Source organism: Amblyomma americanum, chromosome 6, assembly GCF_052857255.1.
Source record: "Amblyomma americanum isolate KBUSLIRL-KWMA chromosome 6, ASM5285725v1, whole genome shotgun sequence".
NCBI classification, from domain to species: domain Eukaryota; kingdom Metazoa; phylum Arthropoda; class Arachnida; order Ixodida; family Ixodidae; genus Amblyomma; species Amblyomma americanum.
Genome location: NC_135502.1, coordinates 50,205,230 through 50,212,021, shown reverse-complemented (window position 1 = coordinate 50,212,021; position 6,792 = coordinate 50,205,230). Strand labels below are relative to the sequence as shown.

General features: G+C 48.5%; 1 pseudogene; it reads right to left on the bottom strand.

Annotated features, from left to right (window-relative positions):
- Positions 1 to 277: 277 nt before the first annotated feature.
- On the bottom strand, positions 278 to 2,907 carry LOC144095254 (uncharacterized; annotated as a pseudogene).
- Between the last annotated feature and the right edge of the window lie 3,885 nt (positions 2,908 to 6,792).

Sequence of the window (6,792 nt, the reverse complement as noted above, 5' to 3'; positions counted from 1 at the left end):
GTTGGTTTCTGAAATCTGATCCAAAACTTCCACTGGCCCGTCCCAGTGAACTTCCATCTTATTTTTGCGTGCGGACCTGAGAATAAGCACACGATCCCCCGTCTTGAAGGTTCTCAGTCTAGCATTCTTGTCGTAGTACTTCTTCGCCGTGTCCTGAGCTGTTTTGAGATTTCGATCCACTAGTTCTCGTGTGGCACTCAGGCGGTTTAGTAACTGCAACACATACTCCACTACTGACTGACTCTCTCCTGTCCCCTCCCACATTTCTCTAAGCATCCTAAGCGGGGAACGAAGAGCCCTTCCGTACACTAGTTCTGCAGGAGTGAAGCCCGTCGCTTCGTGCGGTACTGTTCTCAGGGCGAACAGCCCGGCAACTTTCCCAATCGTCTTTGTGCTCATAGCAGGAAGCACGTAGCACTCTTTTGAGCACTGAGTGCCACTTCTCGACGCTGTTCGATTGAGGGTGGTAAACGGAGCTATGAATCAACCTCACCCCACACCTCTGTAAGAACGTGGTTGTGAGTGCGCTCGTGAAAACTGTCCCCTGATCAGCCTGAATTTCTGCCGGAAAGCCAATTCGAGCGAAAACGGACAGGAGACCGTCCACTATCTCTGCCGAGCTAAGCTCCTTTAGCGGCACCGCCTCCGGGAACTTGGTAGCAGGGCATATCATAGTGAGTACGTACTTATAGCCTGACTTAGTTCTGGGTAGTGGCCCGACGGTGTCAATGACCAGACGTCGAAAAGGCTCCGAGATAAGCGGCACCAGCTTTAGCGGGGCCTTCCATCTTTCTCCTGGTTTTCCGGTGCGCTGACACGCGTCGCATGACTGCACGTAGCGTTCAGCATCTCGGAAACATCCCGGCCAGTAGTATTCCCCAAGCAGCCTTTCCTTCGTCTTGTTTACACCTAAGTGCCCTGACCAACTGTTTCCGTGACAGAGGCCTAAAGGTCAGAGCGGTACTTTTCAGGCACGACCAGCTGATCAAGCGTCTTCCCCTTTTTGTCCCTGTAATGGCGATACAGCAATCCGCCTTTGTGGTGCAATGTCACGTTACGCCTAGCAATACCCTCCTTGGCTATGAAGTGTAACTTTGACAAGCTAGGGTCTCTTTCCTGTTCTGTGATTAAGGAGTCTCTGTCAACGCGCAACAAGCGATCCATGCACAGGGAGGTGGGCAATAACATGGAGTCTGGACTGCACGCTTCTTGTAGGCTGGCATCGATGGGGCTACCTTCGGTAACAGGTTCCTGCTGCTGTTCATGTGCTCGAACTGCATTTTCTTTGCTTGGTTCCGCAATCTCGGGAATTCCCTCCCTCTCACCAGTTGCCTCTGATTCCTGGCTGTACCTAAGCTTGGAAGCAAGCTCGCGTGATTTGGACCTAGTCAGGGCTTTCACTGTCCCCTCAGCCAGCTTCTGACCTCGATCGCAAAGCAGCTGATTTGACTTATTGGAGAATAGATACGGGTACTGCAATGAAACAGCCGACGAGACGGCGGCTTCTGTCACTAGCTCGCCGAACGGGCCGGAAATCACCACCCTTGCCATAGGCAGGCACACACTCTGATTTTCTAGTACCTGTCTTATCCATGCTACTTCCCCAGTAAAGTCTTCCTCCTTGACATATGAGGGGTGAACAATGTCCATTGTTGCCCCGCTGTCCCGAAGGACTCTGCACAACTTTCCATTTACTTGGAGTTCGTGAATATATGGACGCAGAAGTTCCAAATTCTCATCACTGTCGTTGGCATATGAGAAAGCTAATCGCGTCTTCGTACACCTTGCTGCAGCAATATGTCCAGTTTCCTGACAGTTGAAACAACGGAACGGCTTCCTGGCCTCGAACTCCTTCGTCAATGCTTTCTGAGCTCCGGCCTGCTTGGCACGATCCTCAGTTTTTTCTGGGGCCTGTTTAGTGCCCTCAACTGTCTCGCGATTCCTAAATTGCGATCGATTTTTGGGAATGAAACGCTTCCTTAAACCGAACGCTTTCTTTTCAGACTCGCTTGACTCGGAACTCAGCTTTCTCCGTGTTGCATATTCGTCCGCTAGTTCTGCAGCTTTCTCCACTGTGCTCACATTTTCTCTGTCTTGCACCCATAACTTAACGGCCTCAGGGATACTGTTATAGAACTGCTCGAGGCCTACACATTCGACAACCTTATCTTTGGTGTCATATGCCTCCGCGCCCTTCAACCACTCTGTAAGGTTCGCCTTCAAACTGAATGCGAATTCTGCATAGCTCTCGCTGCTTCTCTTGCTGGCACCTCTGAACCGCTGTCGGAATTCTTCTGCCGAAAGTCGGTACTTTCTTAGCAAACTCGCTTTAACCTTCTCGTAGTCATCGGCATCTTTCGCGTCAAGCCTCGCGACTATAGTGGCCGCCTCACAGGGTAACACCATTAGTAGCTTTTGTGGCCAGGTCTCCTTAGCGTAACCCCGTTTCTCACACGTCCTCTCGAAATTCACGAGGTAATAACCAAGATCCTCGCCAATCTTATACGGCTGCATCAATCTGTCCATTGGAAACGATTCGGCCTGACTCACTCTCTCTGGAGTCATGCCTCTCGAACTCTCACATTCCAGTTTCTTTTGGTCATTCGCAAGCTGTAACCTTCTGAGCTCCCGTTCCTCTCGCTCGGCCGCTAGCCGTTGGCGCTCATTTTCCTCTCTCTTTCGCTCAGTTTCCTCTTTCTTTCGCTCATCTTCCTCTTTCTTTCGCTCATCTTCCTTTTTCTTTCGCTCAGCTTTGAGGAGTTCCCACGTATCGCTAACTGTTTCTTCATTAGCGGTTTCCAAGAGCAATGTGCAAATGTGTGACTTTTTCATCTTCTCCTCTACATCTACACCCAACTCATCACACAATGACAGCAAATCTGACCTTAGCAACTTCATTAGATCCATGTTTGCTGCTCTGAGCCTTGACTTTGCTGAACAACTGTTGACGTGAGCTACACGCAATCAGACTCACTGATCAACTTCCCTCGATTCCCAGCAGTTCAATGTACTAACCCAAACAATTGAAGCCTGGCGAATCTCAAGCAAAGTTCAAGCACTCACCCACGGAAGCAACATCACGCCGCATGGTCGATCCAACCGCTGCCAACCAGTTGTTAGATGCGGGCTCCTGGTTCGTTTGTGCCGTCTCTCGCCAAGGTCGGTGTCGCTGGGTTCCGGATCGGGAGACTGCTCTAGTGGGGGTGACGAAGAGATGAGAGGGTCTTCGAGGTGAAGAAGAGACTGAAGGGTTTATTTACATTTATACAAAGATTGAAAGAGTGAATCGGGAGCTGGCGAACACACGCCAGATCGCTGCTTAAATAGGGTCCGCTGTCCCCAGGTCCCTAGTTGGGGAATCTAGTTCATTAAAAATGCGTCGAATCACTGTGATGTAGATCACGTGTCCAGTCTTCCGGGTCCGCCCCCAGCCACACACTCTTGCCACTTCTGGCAGATTAGTGTCCGCGCTGTCCAGGCTTCAGTGATGAATAGCCCGAAGGGGGTCCCATTGAGAGCGTTGAAGGTCAGTCACCTGCACTTCACAGCGGTAGCGTGGGGCGAATGGATCCCACCGCAGTTCGCAGAAGCTTTCACGTATGGGTGTGGGAAAGCACAGTCTAAGTCGAAGTTGTTTTCGAAGCACGAAGATTCCAGAGACGTTGGCTTAGTCAAACCCGGCCGCATTTGTCACGGCTGATTTGCAGTTCCGCCGCTCGCCGGCTCCCCCGCCGTCCCCTCCGGGAGAAAAATGTCCCGGGTGGGTCCGGCGTTGAGAACAAAAGACAAGTTCACCAAAGCCGTTCTCAGACAGCGGGGAGCCGTTTCACCCCGTAAACAGCAGGGAGGGGGGGGGGGGGGGGGAAGGACCCTTGTAGACGCCACCACCTGCACTCGTAGCGCTGCAACCACATCGACGGCCCTTTGAAGCCTCGGTAGATTGATGATTCCAAGTGGCTTTAATATTCTTGGCATGTTGGAGTCTCCAGACGTAACAGTACCCTTTTGCACAGTGTCAAATTTAAAACTAATACATGACTATCTTTGTTCGCGCTCACGAGTATTTTTGAAGTCACTCTGTAATATTGTTACTGTAAGTTCATCTAACTCGTGGCCTTTCTCGCGGAGGTGTTTCGAAAGAGGGAGGTTGGGGAGCTATTGTGTATGAGCGTTTGTTAGTAAACCTGAATCGGAAGGAATTGTCTGTTTGGCCTACGTATGACGTTGGGCAGTCGCCACACTCCGGTATGTAAACAATCTTGCTGTAATCTAAATTTAAACCTTACCGGATAGAGTGTTTGAAATTTGAATGGGTGCTGGGGTTTGCACGTGTTTGCAAACCTGGCGACGGTTTTTGCCGCATGGTGTGCAACCCACAGCCCTCGGTTTATTGACTTTTGAATGAACAACATGGTTTTGCAAATTTTTTGGTCTTCTGTACGTTACCTGCGGGACCGTAGAGAAAATTTTGGAAGGCCGGCCACTCTGTTCCATGATACTGAATTTTTTAAAATTTTTTTACAGCGCTGTGAGGGTGACTGCGGTTCCTCAGAGACGGGGTAATAAATAGTGGTTTCCGGCATTTTAATGGCATCGTTAATTATTGAGGGTGGCTAATGTTGTTTGTTTAGAATTTCCCGCATGCGATAAGCGTTTTCTTGAAAATCTTCCGATCGTGAGCAAATTCGTTTGAATCTGATGGTGTGTGAGTATGGGATTGAAGTTTTGGAGTGGCGTGGGCGGCAAGTGTTGAAATGAATATGCTGCTGTCTAACTGTGGGCTTTTTACAGACGCTAGTGATTAAATGTGCTTCCTTCAACTAGAACCAAACATCCAGGAAGTTAATTTTATTGGTTGAGTAAGTGTGTGTGAATGAGATATTTAGATGTATGTTGCTGAATGAGGTGATAAACTGGATTAGTTCGTCCCCGGTTTCTGTCTAAATTATGAATACGTCATCCAGAAAGCGCTTATATAACGCTGGTTTGGTTGGGTATGACGAGACAAACTGATTCAATTTTGTTCACGAATATGTTGACGTAATTTGCGCCATTTTTGTGCCCGTAGCTGTACCGCTCGTCGGTAGGTAATATGAGTTGTTGAATTCAAAAGTGTTAAGTTTAATGACCAAATTGGCAAGTGTCTCGATGGCACTTGGAGTAGGGGAGTCTAGAATTTTGTATTCTTGATATGCTCCGACCATGCCTTGAATTCCGTCGTCATGTGGGATGTTAGTGCAAAGTGACACCACGTCCTTTTGTACCGCTTTTCTATATAGGTCTAGATGTCTATCCCTACCAGCTTTAGGCGTCCGTTGTTTCTGGGGTGGGGAGTACCGAGCATTATTTGTGTTTGGTTTGTCGAAAAAAAAAATCCCGTAGTCAGAGAGTTCGGGAAATATTGTCTAGATCCTTGAGTAATTGGTATTACTTGCCATTACTTGGACAGAATTTTAGGCCGCGCGATAAAAGGGACTTTTCATTCGGGTGAGTTGTGAGCTTGATAGGTTAATTATATTTTCCCTAAGGTGTGGCTCTAATGTGGCTGGATGTTGGTTCACGGTTTCGTTGTTACTGTCGGGTGTAGGTATGTGGCTTCCTAGCTCTAATGCCATCGTGAGCTCTATACCACCCACAACAAGGATATTATCACGGGAGAATTTTTTAAAGTTTCTTCGTCCGAATTTTTAAAGTTTTGCTCAACTTGAATACCTCAGGCTCACCTGTCTCGGATGTCGAGAGTATCATGTTGTGACGCGACCGCCTCTCCTCGAGTCTTAGTTATGCCAACGACTGCTGAAAGTGCTCAACTGTTATTTTTCAAAGATTTATAGATGCCTCAAGTAGCTTTGCGCTCCATGATAGGCGATGGGATTCCGAAAGGTTACTCATCTATGGGGTTAGGGATACAAGAAGTCCATTCGGCACTTTTTCTTATTTGATATATATTTGAGGAGATTTTACGTGGCGCTCGTGCTTGATTTGTTTGTAAATAATTTAAAAAAAATCGTTAATAACTAAATGCTTAAGGGTGTTTCGGTCTGCCCCCGAACAAACTACGTCAGCGAGTCTCTCGAAGCGTACGAGACTCCTGAAAAGGGGCTGACATGTCTTTTAATCACTAACGAGTGATTGGCACCTAATCTCTTCCAGCTGTGATTATTCTCCATCAGAATGGTGCGCGTCAAGCCGTCGGTTTCACCTTCAGTACAGCTGCAGCATTACCTGAGCGGCTGAATAGGCGTCGCCTGTTGTCATCTCTGTGCCCGGCACAACTTCGGACAACTTTACGGTTTCACAGTCTCATTCACAGAATTTTGCAACAAATCCTGCTAAGATTGCTGAGGCCCGCACGGCCGCATGCACGTGGCATGCGTACGCATTTGCACGAGGAGCTTTAACAATGGCGAGCAACGGCCCATTCTTTGCGCGGCGAGCAGCAATTTCTTACAAAGCCTTATCGAAAAACCGATAAGAAGCTCGCATCTCTGCTTTGTTTTCTCGCATGCAGCAATCACGTTCTGTGATTGCTACACAAGTTGTAATACATGTTGCAATACACGTCGTAGTACATCCCCTTAGAGTTCCGACTGTCTGTTTCTATTTTAGTGTTTTCATGTTTTCATTTCTGCACCCTGGCCGCCGCGGTGGCTGAGTGGTTATGGCGCTCCGCTGCTGGCCCGAAAGACGCGGGTTCGATCCCGGCCTTGGCGGTTGGATTTCGATGGAGGCAATATTTAGAGGCCCGTGTACTGTGCAGTGTCAGTGCATGTTAGAGAACACCAGGTGGTC